This window comes from Aptenodytes forsteri, unplaced genomic scaffold, assembly GCF_000699145.1.
Source record: "Aptenodytes forsteri isolate BGI_AS27 unplaced genomic scaffold, ASM69914v1 Scaffold266, whole genome shotgun sequence".
NCBI classification, from domain to species: Eukaryota; Metazoa; Chordata; class Aves; order Sphenisciformes; family Spheniscidae; genus Aptenodytes; species Aptenodytes forsteri.
The window spans coordinates 1481290-1495868 of NW_008794109.1; positions in this window are offsets into that span (position 1 = coordinate 1481290).

Below are 14579 nucleotides of genomic sequence, written 5' to 3' on the forward strand. Positions count from 1 at the left end.
GGCAGCCTTCGCTGCCTTTTACGGCTCTTTAAATATCTTTCGCCGCTAATGGGAAGGCAGCTGCTGTCAGCCGCCTAATGCCGGGCTGGTGGCAGGCACCGCGCATTGTCTGCTGTCTGACCAGGCATGCTATTTATTGGGGTCTAAGGAGGGGATCTGTCTGTCTTCCCTTCCCGGGCACGCACTTGTAACGTTTAAAGGCTAAAGATGCGGAGATCTGACAGCGCGGGAGCTGCGGGAGGGTAAAACCCTTAGACAGCCCCTCTCCCAAATTCCCAGCTCCGTGACTCACCTGCTTTCAAATCCTGCCTTGTGCCTTAGACTGTGATAAAAGAATGACAACAACAACAAAACCCGCATGAAAGAAAATCTTCCAGCACCCTCCCACCCTGAACCAGAACATTAAAAATCTTAATACCCGCTCTTTCTGAACCTTAAAACTGCACCCGTGATAGAGCTAGGAAGGCTCACTGAAAGAAGACTTGTTAAACCTTTTTTTAAAGAAGGAATATCCACTATAGTGAAAAGTGAACCAGCACCCGGCACTGATCCATCCCAGGGATAGCTCTGTTAACACCTTGTCCATGAGCAGGCCACTCTGCCTGCAGTCACGGCTTACCCCAAATGAAAGCCAATTAAAAGAACAGGGCAGTGAACAGAGTCGTTTTGTTGCTCAGCGAGGGTGTCCATTTTATAACAATATATATTTTTTAAAACTTTAAGCTGGTCCACGCCCCGTTTTCACAGAGCCGTAAGTATAGTCATTTAGAAATGGATGCTGTTCAAGTACAGCCCCCTGGTGCACAGGCACAGCTGTGAGGGGTGGCAGGATGAAATAATACGGACACAAATATTGCTACAAGGGCTCTGAGATGAACACAGCTGCTGCTGTGGATGGAAATAAGCTATACCCCATAAGCACCTTTACACATGTACAAGGGGCTGTACTGGATTTTAAACAGATAGAGGCAAAGGAGGAGTGAAATTGTTACCTATAAACCAGCCTTTGCTGAACAGTTCCCAAGTGAGAAATGTTCCCAGTGTAATCACAGTGGGTCTAGTTCAGCAATCCGTAAGCAGGGGAGTCCACAGGAATTTTGTAAGAATAAGGTCTTTTGTAACAGGCTCCAGTTTCTCCCAGAGAGTAAAAATTTTCTATCCGCTTGGAAACAAAATAAAGCACTTTAAATCCCCCCCCCCCCTTTTTTTCTCTACTTACAGGAAAAGAACAACCCCCTCCCAAACCCATTTACAGACCCATTTGCTCCTGCTCCTCACTCTGGTTAGTGCCTTTTTTGGGAACACAAACACTATTTATTTTGGGGTAGATTGCCAGCAATTTTTACCTCCTCAGAAGAAATGCTACCCCAAATCAGCGCAGCTGGAAGAATGCACTGCCCTTGCTAGCCCGGGAGCAGAGAGATGCAGCGGGACCAGCCACAGGTATCCGCACACCTCGTGTGAGGAAGGGCTGGCAGACCCAGCTTTGGCTTTTAATGTGCCTTTCAAAGGGCTTGATTGATTGCTGTTAATCCTGTGAACAACTTCGGTGTTGTTAACAGGACTGCCCGCATTAGTAAAGGTACTTGAATGCATTAGTATGCTCCTCGTCCCCATGACGTCAATAGACAGCTTTCCAATGACTTCCAGGAGGGCTGGATCAGGCCCTTGCTAGCAGCAAGTTTTTAATGAACACCGTTTGGTGCGGGGAAGGGGGGCATGGTGATACATCAGTCCTGACTACCTTCGTTCTCCAGGAAACGAGCAAGTAAAGAAGAAAGGCAGGAATAGGCCGAAAGGTTGCTGGAGGGGGATTCTTCTGCTGAACTTCAAAACCCTAGACCCATAGCACACAGAACCATCATTTGCTGAATGATATAAAATAAATCGCAGGCAAGTTTTGTTGCAAATAATTAAACAATATGTGTGAATTTTGTTTTTAAATAGTGATTTATCCTTCTTTAGGTCTAGGTAGCTATATCAGCCCATATACTCCCAGATTCTCTGCTAGCTTGTTTTATTGAGATTTTTCCAAACAAAGCATGAGACCGTTAATAGCAAAGATGCACATTCTGATCACAATTCGAAGATACAGCTCTCAGCTACTATTAAAGGGCCCGATCCTGCCAAGTCTTCTAACTCAGCTGGGATTGTTTACTTCAGCTTGTTAGGCTTTCTAGGGAGCGCTGACAGGATCAGGGCCTATTAGCTACATAATCAAATAAAACAATCGAGAGCTGCATGTGGGCCTCTAACACATCTAGCAAAAGGAGAGGAACCGTCATCCGCTAAATTTTGGGTGAGAACCCAAGCATCGGGGGGGTGGGCCCGATCCTGAAAGCCTTAATCTGCATTGTTGTTAATCAGTCTGCTGTGGTCAGAGGGATTATTCATCTGAGGAAGGATTACTCATGTGAACATTTGCAAGATTGGTCCCTGAATTAATGCGTGAATCAGTGTGGGTTGGTTTTTTTTCCTTCCCTTTTTTTTTTTTTTTTTCTCTCTGCCTTAGAATCAAGAAGGTTGATTGAGGAGAGAAATGAAAAACTATTTGCATCCAAAGGAGCTTAGTACAGGATTGTAGTCAATGTAGGCAACAAAAGGTATCACTGTAATAAAAAGGGAGCTTTGTTTATAGAGGCCTTTTGTTATTAAAGTAGCACTGGTGAGTTTCAGGTGGTAAAATGAAGGCTGCATAGAAACCAGGGGTTAATAGAGGACAGAAGAATAGAAGAGAGTGTGTATGCGTGTGTTCGCATGTATGTTTAGACACAGGATTTGTGTAGACACATACATACACATCATTACATTCCACCCAATGGATTCTGTTATTTAAACAGAGCTCTCCAGAATATTCCTATTACCCATGCTGTGAACACTGTAAACATGTTGTATTAGTCCTTTGAAAAGAATATCAAGTTTATTATCTCCCCATCCCTTTTCCATAATATGTATGTCCCTGTACATAATGAGTAATGAAAGCAGGCAAGCTTGTATTGTAGGCACAATAATGCTTCACGTTAATATGGTCCTTTTCATCATCAAATCATTGCGCAATCATTAACAAATTAATGCTCACAGTGCCCCTGTGAGGAAGGGAGATTTCAGTTTAATAAGATCTGGTAGCACCACCAATTACAAAGGTTGCCTGAGACTTCCTATAATAAAATCCTGCTCAGCTTTGATAAACTGCACAAGTTTTGGCTGAAATTCTCTAAGTTGGGTGCCTTCATTCAGTTCAAATTCTTTAATTATTTCTGGAAAACTTCAGCTGGGGCTATTTGTCCCTGAGAACAACCCAGAGGAGAACTGGGCTGGTTTGAACTGAGTCAAATGAGAGATGCTTTGTAAAGATCTCCTGTCCCCATGCTTTAGAGTATGATACTAAGAGCTGACAGGAGGTGAAGCTCTTTCTCAAGTCTTTTTGCTATCTTGGGGAAAATCTGCCCCAAAGTGGCCAATTAAAAGCCTTGGGAAAATGGCAGTTCTCACACGCTCACTAGAGATGCAGATTTCCAAAACCAGATTCCCCAGTGACTCGTCTCTCACCGGGCGGGCTCCGGCAGAGGCAGGAGTTATTCCCGTCATTGCAGCACTGGCCTGGGACAGGCCAGGAAAAATCAGTCTGGATACCCGAGACAAAAACAGGGAGTCTGTCTTCCCTGTGCTTTCGGGGACTGCCAGGGAGATCCAACAGTGAGACTAGAGCAGAAACTAAAAAGAGAAAGCCGGGGGCAATTCGGGAAAGCTGGAAAGACAAAGGAGGTTGGAGTACACTGGGATGGATTGAGAAGAGACACAGATAGGGAACAGGCTGGGGTTCAGACTCAAAGGTAGTATCTGTACTAGCAAATGAACGAGCTCCAGAGCATAGGTTTAAGAAATTTATTAATTGCCTTAATCTTAGCACAGTCTTTGGCATGGGTTTGGCCCATGTCAGCCTCCCAGGCACCTTCTGGGTGCAGTTTGGAGGTCATCACAGAACAGTAGGGTGTTTCCAATAGGCACAACAGACAAGGATAATGGTTTTTTTTGGGAAAAGGGAGTTTAGCCATATGGGTATGTGGTGCCATGCCATTTGGACCCAGGGTTAAAGAATTCTCCAGTTATTTATTTGCATTGACCCAGTTAGCTGTGGAGAGCTTGGGAGGAAAGGTTGTGCTGAGACGCAGCAGTCTGCTTCTCAGTAGGAAGAATCTGGGAAAATGGAGAGAAATGGGGGGGGAGATAAATCTAATGGGGAACCATCTGTGGTAGAATAACAGGGAAAAGGGAGGGACTAATATACAGAATGCATTGTAAGGAAACATTGGAAAATAAACTGTGGGAAAGCATAGAGGATCTGAGAACTCATGGGGCTGGTAAACTCAGGGACAGGGCACTGTAAAGCTAAGGCAGGAAAAAGAGACAGATTGAGAAAGAGCCAAAAAGTGAAACTGGATATGGGACTGGAGCTGGGAGGGGGAATACAGAGTGAGAAGGGGTGGATCTGAGACAGGGATGAGTTAAAAGAATAAGAGGTCTTGCCTGCAGGAGAACATTTGCCCCGCAAAGCCCACTCTCCTGTGTGCTTGAAATGGGAGGCAGAATCTCCCGGTCCTCTGCAGTCAACAAACAGCACTGCACATGCCATCTACTCTGTGAGTGATCATGTAATTAAAGGCTGAATTAGAATGCATCTGTACAACAAAGGAAAATCCAGGTTGTGCACGTAACCTCAATTCTGGGGGCTCTTAATATTTAAGTGCTTGTCTTTGCAACCAGAATAATTTCCTTTTAATTAGGGCTCGTGTGCATGTTTGTGTTTGTGTGTGTGTGTATGTGTGCTTGCATATATCTGTGCTCACAGTTATATTTATGAATTAAGATGATGAACATGAGCCAAAGAGCTGTAAGAAAAAAATTAACTCCTGTTTTTTGGGGTTTTTTGGTTTGGTTTTTTTTTAATCTCTAGTTTGGGATTTGGGGACTTTAACTTAATTTAGGTTAAAGATGGATTTTAAGCCAGCTTTTTTGGAGTATTGTCCTCCCAGAACTGTAGTCACAGTCAGTGCATGGTTTGTTTTTTTTTAATCTCTAGTTTGGGATTTGGGGACTTTAACTTAATTTAGGTTAAAGATGGATTTTAAGCCAGCTTTTTCGGAGTATTGTCCTCCCAGAACTGTAGTCACAGTCAGTGCATATTCTGGAAAATCAGGCCTAACTCTGAAAAGGATTTTAAGCAGCTAATTCATATTTGGGCACCCAGCTGCTTGCTGAACTTTAGAGAGAACCAAGCGTGGAGATTAAGTGTGTGACGTTATCATCCCAAGTCAGTGGTCACTTTTCAAGTGGTGCTTTACAGCCTCAGGGGAAACAATGACAAAGTCAGTGCTCAGATTCAGAACACCCTGATATCCCGTGGCATGTTTTACTTGTGAAGCTATGCCCAGTCTCACTTTGAACGATGTATGTTGTAGGCACAGTCTCAATATTGGATTTGTTTGCATGAATGAATACTTGTTTTACAAAACCCATTCTTGCTCCTATTTTATTCTCCAAGTAGCCGGAGGGAATGTCAGTCAGGGTCCAGCATCAATGCTGCTGATTTCATGTACCTCATTCTAATGCAGATGCATGGCAGATGATGAAGTGTTGACAGCATGTGTGTGTGCAGGGGAGGGGCGTGCGCGTGTATGTGTGCATCCACACATGTATGGAAATACTGTAGACAGAGAAGGAGGGTACTCTACAGCCAAACGTGCAAAAATGCTCCTCATCAGCTTTCTGTTAGAATTTCATAGTATCCTTAAAGAATTTTTTGTTTCTTTTTTTGTATTACCTCTCTCTATCTGTCTGTCTCTCTGCCTTTTTCACTATCTCTCTATCTATATATCTACAAACCTATCAGTTCTTTGCTGTCTGATAGATGATCTCTCTACCTGCATTATTTGTTACTGGTGTTGCAAATATGCTCAGTTCCCTTAATGATACATTTTCTAAATCCATCCTAGAATTTATGAATATAATAAACTTTAGATCTGGTCTTATACCTTTTTAAACTTCTATTTCTTATTATTTTTGTCTGTTTCTGTCCAGGATAGTAAAACACCTATACCGTGGGCAGTCTTCTAAAGGCCAGACATGCAGATGGAGACTGTAAAGGAAATAAGCAAGGATATACAAACTCTCCAGGGCTTCAACAGCAAAGGGGGAGACTACTCATGGTTCTAGTTAACCGTTTAGCCACTCAACACTAATAAACTTACGGAACAAATACAAGAGATCGTCTGGCTGCTGTGTGTGCACACAAGTGTGTATTCTCTAGGAAAGCATAGGGTCTTGGTCACTTCAAAATGACTTTTCCACCTTGGAGCTGTTTTTGTCTCAGACACCCCTCTAGCATCTCAGGAAAACTGTGCATTGCATGTACCTCTGCATGATCTCAAAGTAATAGTTATAGTACAAGTGACAGCGTAATACAAAGATTCAGACTCTATTTGTTCTGTTGAATGCAATAGGAGGGTGAAGAGGTCTTTTCCTGTATTTCCAGCCGGTGGGTTTTGCTGGGCCTGAAATTAGAACAGACAATTTTTCATCCTTTGTGCCTTCTGTGTGTATCCATTTAATTTAGGAGGCCCAGTTACCTCTGTAGTTGATGCTGAAAGATAGGTGTTATCGAGGGCTGTTCATCCCTCCAGACCTTTAGCTGAAGAGGAAATGGTAGATTTGAATTCAGAAAGCAGAAGTGCCAGATCTCTAGGAGGCAGCAGATGAGAAAAATGCTTAGAGAAGGTCAAAAGAGGGACTGGAAAAGGGGGAGAGAGAGAAATTGTGAGGGAGTGCAGAGGTGAAGAGAAAACTGTAACTCACAGGGAAGTCAGGAGAAGGCAAAAGAGCTACAGTATCCTGGAAGAACTAGAAAAGTCTTGGTGAGGAAATGGGTTAGGGTAAGAAATGCAAAGGTCATCAGAAAAGAACTGGGTAGGTAAGGAAACTGAGGCCTTTCTGAGGAAACTCTGAACAGGCACTTAAAGAAACTAGATGCAACAGATTGGAGGGGTAAAAGCATAAAGTCAAAGAGGTTGAGTATGGGAGAAATGGCAAAAAGGGTGTAGGCTCTTCCAGAGTCCATAATGGAATAAGATGTCTCCAAATCTTGCCATGCTTCCACAGTCTTCAAATTCATCTAGAAGACTGACAAAATGTTCCAGCTCCATCCACAGTGGCTCCTCATGGAAACCTCCTATCATTATCAGCTGTCATCTTGTGACAGGAAATAATGCAATGAGTATAAAGTGAATGACCTTTGTGAATTTATCTACACCAAAAAAAAAAGTACATAAGATGAACAGAGAAATTTGTACATGCATTTACACACATATTTTAACATTGAAACTTAGGGTATGCTAGTATTAGATTCACATACAGTTGGAAGTCAGCTTTTTTTGTGTGAAATCATGGGGCAAGTTTAAATATGAGTTTAAACTTCTTCCCACTGGGCTGACTGGAAGATCTCCCATCAATATAAACAGCAAGTCATCTCAAGCACATGGAAGAAGTCAAATGAAATACTGGTATCCAAAGTAGGATCAGTTGAAGACTCAGAGTCAAAACAGGACAGTTCCTGTCCCGTAGTTCTGCTTCTATGCGTTGGTTCATGCTCTGCTTCTGCTGGTGCACAGCCAGAGAAGCACTAAGAAGAGACCTAGGAAAGCCCTGTTGAGTCCCAGACTGACAGAATCAGACCTTGCTTTCCAGGGGAAATTGATTTTGAACAGAAAAGGCCTGGTCTTCTTTCCAGTCTGTGCAGAGGAAAAGAAATATTATTTTTCTTCTTGGTTTTAACTGCAGGAAACATCCAACTGACTAATCAAAGGGGTGCATGGTGTCTGTTTGCTTGCAATGCAGCTTGAACAGAACCAAGACGCCACAGGCTGGGACATGAAGGTGAGGTTATACCATTCTTTCATCAGAGAGAAATGCATAGCAAATGGCAGCCATGTGTGTTATTACTATTGCCTATGAAATCAATGGAGAAAGAGGCTTCCTTAGCAATGTATCTGAGAGACAATTCTGCTCCCTTGAAGAACCAGGATCAGGCCATGGGGAAATCAGCTAACTTGAAGATTTTACATGGCTGAAAAACATTATGTAATGAGATTATGCCCCTGCACATATCAACATATTCAGTATATTTGGGGTTCAGTTGTTATGAAATGGAACATTTTTAGCAAAGAGATGCCTATCTCTAGGATCTTTTTTCCATCCACACAGCTGAATCAGTTGAACTTCTGTAACTTCATATGCCCTGTGAGCCTCAGGCCTGAGCAAACTTGTCCTGTCAACATGTGGTCCAATCAAGCTGTAAGAGCCTGAAAGCTTGGTTGTCTTCCGCAGTCATCTCAAGAGGTCACATTAAGGCAAGACACTTGCTGGTGGCTTGTGAGTTTCCATTACAGAAAGTAGACTGGTCTGGGTTTCAGAACACATAGGAGTTTGTGCTTAACTGAAGATGTAGATACAATTTTTGGTGACTGTATTCTGCAGGGAATTTGCTTCCCAAAGGAGCAAGTGCTGCTGTCCAAAAGCCATCGGTTCCCTCTATCTTTGCCCTCTCCTGAGCTTTACAGGAAACCTAAATCAGGTTTCACAGCCCATCCCAGAAAACCTCAGCTTTTTAATCTGAAAGCAAGAGCTCTTTCAAAGAAATGTGAATTTTGTCTCAATGATCGGTACAAAATATCTTTGTCTATATTCGGTAAGAATCTGCTCTTTCATGTCAAACAATTCAATAAGAAACCTTGCTGTTGTTCAATTCCTCTATTCTATTTTTTATGAAAATAAGAACTGTGTGAGGGGGAAACCTCTGCCTAAGGACATAAGACCCAAGGCCACCATAGCCCCCAGCATGCACCTCAGTTTGAAAACACTAAGATTCATCTCAAGTGTTTCTAAGCATTGAAAGTTGCAAGGAATTCTTTATTATTACCACTCAAACATACACTTCAAATATACACTTCAAATATAAAAGAATACATTTTTAAAGAACTCTTTTGGCTGCCATATCCCCTGTCCCTTCTTTCAAAGCAGTCAACTTGGTCAGCAGCAGATTATATACCAAATCATCCCCAGTTATCATATCTCATTGATTTTGCTATACTTGCCATAGAGCATTTTGAAGGTTTGCAAATCAGAACTCAATAATGTCAGGTGAGCTTGGGAGGGCAATGTGTCTTCTGAGAAATCAATTCATCAGCTGAACAATCTCAAGATGCACCCTAATATTGACCTTAATATTCTGGGACATTTCTGCCACATACAGCTTTCAATGGTTTTAATTTCTATTGTGACAGTAGTAGGACCATATTCTTCTTCTACTGAAGCTTGTGTAAACTGGAAGACACTCTGTTATCAATGGATTTACATGTGAGTTGGGGCCAGGCTGAGCAGTATTAGTTCCCAAACTTGACTGAGTACAGAACAGCTTGTAGACCTAACAGTGCTTCTGTGTCCCTGAGCTCATATCAGGATGAGATTCAGGACCACATCAAGGCTCCTGTGCCATGGTTTCCATGGAAAGAAAAGTGAGACATGCAGTCTGGATGGGAACTATTGTGTGCTTTTTTCAGATCCCTCTGGTTTGGGCAGTCGGGATTAGAACAATGATGATTTAACAAAAAAAAAAAAGAAAAATATTTGCAGGTCAGTTTGGACACAGTCTTTATATATGTTGTCCTAATCTGAACTCAGTAGACTTTCCAAGGTTCCCCACAATTGCATTGTGCTGGATGTGAGGGATGTGAGGGATGTGAATCATAAGAACTGAGTTTCATTCCTGAGCCTAACGCTGCTTCAGTAGGGACATCATGTATCTATGCTGACCTCCAGTTTCCCATTTGTACTGAGTAATGGACTCAGTAATGCAGAGACATTCTGTGTTTTTAATATTGACAAATTTAGATATTGGCTTATACAAGACCCCAGAAACTAGGAGGTGAACCTCCAACTGAAACTCTGGATGACATTTTCACTCCTGACTAGTCAAAATTAGCTGGTAGAGATGCTTTTGTCTATTCAACAAACACAGAGTGTAACATGGCGAGACTCACAACTAGTCACTGACTCAAGTGAACTCCTAAAACTAGGTGGGAAAGCTTCAGTCCTAAGTTCATAAGTGGTCCATGAGTACACATGTGGTGTGTAAATACCATATGACACATAGCAGTTTCCCCGGACACAATAATTTCCTGGGAGATAATTTGCATCATGATGGACTGAGGCCTGGGAATCTTAGCAACAATGAAACACTCTTCTGCAATACGACTCAATGCTTGTAGATACAATGAATGCAAAGGGCTGAATGTAATGCTGTTGTTGGCCCTGATCCAGTTTTCTGATTGAAGAACAGTCTGGAATCCAGTACACGCTCAATCAGCCAAGGTCCAAGATGGAGGAAAAGAAAGAAAAGACCAATACAGTCAGAAACGCATTGTGCAATATGAAGGCTTGAACATAATAATAGCAGGGTTTTTTAAAGAGGATGGAAGGTATGACGCTTTTGAAACCATGCTCTCGGAGGCTGTCCAGGGGGAAGTTCAGCATCCCTTGGCAACAAGGAAACAGATGAATATAGAGTTAATAACATTCCCAAGGCCAGCATTCTCCTGCTGAAACAGATTCTAATATAGAAGGCTACATGTGAGCTATTTTTGTGCCTACAATGACTGCTGTGTTTGCCTCCACTCCCGGCATCACTCTCATTGTACTGTATGTAAAGTACTTTGGGACACATTGGCTATGAAAGGAAGTTCAATTTGTGAAACCAAATTCTATTCTACCCTCAGTCACTGCACACTGAGCCGGGTCAGGTCTGCATTCATTTCACTTCTTTTTTTCAGAATTTACAGCTCCTGCCTGCCTTCAGAGTTACTGAGAAAGCACACACATGATTTTATGTAAGTCATACAGATGTTATGTTTTTATGTGTAAAAATGTATACACGCTTACACATACACGCACACAGAGACTCTGTAGAAATGACTCATAACGAAAAACAAGAGACAGGGGAAAAAAATATCAGTTCATGCCTTTCTTTGCTTTAAATTTTCTATTGTTTTTCTGCTGAATGATGTTCCTGTACTATCTACATAATGAGTACCTTCTTTCTTCAGATAATTAAAGAGACGCTACCCATATCCAGCTAAAATTATATATTTATACATGGCGACCTTCTATTAATAAACATGTGAGATTGTTACAACTGAACAAAACCTCACAACTCTTCATTATTTCCCTCCACTTAGGCTCTTTATTATCCTTCTCCTTATGCATTTAGCACTGGTGAGAGATGCCAAACAGTCTCAGTAAAAGGACAAGGCGATACAGCCTGTTGCCTCACACCTGGAGTCTGATGATTTGGACTGACTCCTTGGTTCTGATCTCTGGCGTGGCTGTGGGCCACTTTGCTTTGTGTTTCATGAGCTCTAAAATGGGAATAGCATTATTTCCCCCTTACCTCGCTCCCACACACAGAGTCTTTCAAGGAAACTTGATAGAAAACCATTGTCTTTTTCAAGGCCAAATACTTGTGCATGGAATATCACTGATTGTCTTCAGACTGTGATCCTATGCCCCCCACAGAGAGTATGAGAAATCTCCCTCTGAATATGGTGACTCATTTTGGATTCCAGTTTTGTGGTCTTCCCTGTAACACTAGAACCAGAGGAAGTTATATTAGACCAACAGATGCAGCTGGAAAAACAACCACCAAAACTCAAAACCAGAAAACTCACTTGCATGAGCTTGAAGAAAGCCTTGAAGAAATCTGATGGGTGAGGAAGTATCTATTGTTAGGTTTTTGTTTTGTTTTGTTTTCCTTAGCAATATGGCTGGATTAATAAAAAGATTTCTCTGCTTTCAACTCCAACTCACCTTATTCCTATGCTTAAATCATCCTCATTACAAAAACAGTACCACCATAATGTATTGCACCTCTGGAAGAAGAAACAAGCAATATTTATCTCTGTAAAACAGTCTATAAGGAAACGAACTTTTCCTTTCTCAACCTACAAAACACAAACACATACAAAGCACATGTTGCAGCCTGCCATCTCCTCTCTGTGCTAAGGAAGCTGACATCAGCTGTTCTTGCTCCAGAACCAGTGGACTCAGGTGACCCGCAAGGAAGAATCATTTGTGCAGAGCTGAAGAAGAAAGATAGATTTTATTCTTTGGGTTTCCCATTAAACGAATACATGAATAGTATTCTCATACACATCCCTTACTTTCAGCATGACTGTGGTCAAGAAAAAATGCAGATAATGAAGCATGGCCAGTTCAAGTTTAAACAATATGGTGTTTATCCGTTTCCCACAGCCTGGCCTCAAACCCAAGCAAAAGGATTTGCTCCACTTCTTCCTTGCCTGCTCAGCATTCATCATTTCATCTCATCTTCTTGCTCCCTTGCTAAGGTGTAGGTTGGTTTTGGTTTGATATTTTTCTTTCTTTTTTCTGTTTTGCTAAGTCTGTCTATAATCATTCCTTCTTCTCTTCTTCCTCTCTTCTGTAATCTTGGGCCCAGGAGTTCAGTTGTCTGAAGGCCTAGTTTGGTGTCCCTTGTTTTATTGTTTTAGCTCATTCGGTAGCCAAAAAACATTTCAATTCACATTTGACTTCCCCAATAAATCCTGTTATCCCTGCCCAGTTGCCAGCCTTCTCATTCACTGTCATTATTGGCTATATCCTATTTGCACTAATCTAGTTATCTAGTCTTTTTATCAGCTTATCTTACCAGCCCCCACCCAAGCAAAACTCCTTTGAATCCAGTAGCAGGCAAAGGCAAAGTCACTCCTGTCCTCTTTGGAGTGGATAATTCAAAAACTCAAAACATGTGACAAGGCAGTTCTAAAAGAAGACTTTGAAAACATCCATGCAAAATAGCTCGGGACAGTGATTCTCCTCAGAGGCCAGGCAGGCTAAATGATTCCACCCAAGCCGTGCAACAAGCAGTCACCTGGGAGTAAGATCTCTGAGACTTTGCTCCATAACATCACACTACATAGCCAACAAAATCCTCCACTCCTCCCACAACTGGCAGCAGAATATTTCTATACTTGCCCACTTCCTAGCCTCTCCCAGACTCTTCCAGGTACTCACTGATGAAAAACACTCTCTTGGCAGAGAGCATTTTGGCAAACTACACACTGTATCCCTATTTCCCATGAATAATATAATGTTTCTCATCCACCCTCATTCACTGTTATGTGCATCTGAGCCTGGACTAAAATTTTGTACTAAACTATTGCTTCTGATTATCTAAAAGGAACATCTTGAAATGTTTGAATTTTGTATGCAAAACACCGCCCTTCACATGCCAGGCCCTTTGGAAAATCTTCTCAGCAGTTCTCTGTGTTGAATCAATAGCCCAGAAGTGTGTTAGATGGCAGTGCAATGTTAGACATGTCTTTCTTAGATGAGAGGTAAAATTGTGGTCCTAAGCGGCCAGAGATTGTTGAGAACAGTGTCTGTTTAACAACAGCTAGCAACCAGGCAAGGTTTTAGATCTGGAAGTGAAGGAAAAATCTCTCCTTCACTGATAATGCAGCGTCAATACATGGAGTGTCAATGTGATTATTCTGTTTGGACTTTGGATAGGACAGGCTGTGGGATCTTCAATAACTATCAGTAGGCAGGACTGGATTTGATATCTTGTTTGAAGGAAGGCATCTGCAAGATCACAATATCCTTCATGACCTCGGCAAAGCCCTGCTTCGTAACTGGCATGAAGTGGAAAAGGAAAGAGGTCTTTTACTGACTCATTCCCATTTCCTGAGTCACTCAGGTTTCCCTTGCAGGTCTCCAACTAAGCATTATTCTAAGGTTGCATTACTGGCAATGTCATAATTAAAACTGAGTTGTGATACCTTATAATGTAAATTTCTCCTGCATTACACTTTAGTGATTTAATTCTTTCTGAAATTTTTGGCTCAAATTCATCAAAAGAAAAATACATTTTCTAATACAACTTTTTCTCTTCCACATTAAAATATACTGATGCTTTTACTGAGAAAACCTTTAAAGACAACTTATCTAAAAATGTGCATATATTTATTTTTTGGGGTTTTTTTCAGATATTTTTTCAGCGCCCCCATTAATTTAAGACAATTTCTCCATGTTTCCTATTTCACCCTCTGACTCATCTTTAGGATTTCTCAGTCATCTGCTGTGTAGTGGGAGTTGAAATAATCAGCAGAAAAGTTGGGCTCCTGTCTCTCCCCCCCCCCCCCATGTCATAACTGAATCAAGATATGCCAAGGAAAATGAGGGACTTGACAAAGATGATGCCGTAGTTTAACCCCAGCTGGCAACTAAACACCACCCAGCCACTCGCTCACTCCCCCTTGGTGGGATGGGGGAGAGAATCAGAAGAGCAAAAGTGAGAAAACTCGTGGGTTGAGATAAAGACAGTTTAATAAGTAAAGCAAAAGCCGCACACACAAGCAAAGCAAAACAAGGAATTCATCCACTCCTTCCCCTCACCAGGCAGGTGTTCAGCCAACCCCAGGAAAGCAGGGCTCCATCACACCTAACAGCGACTT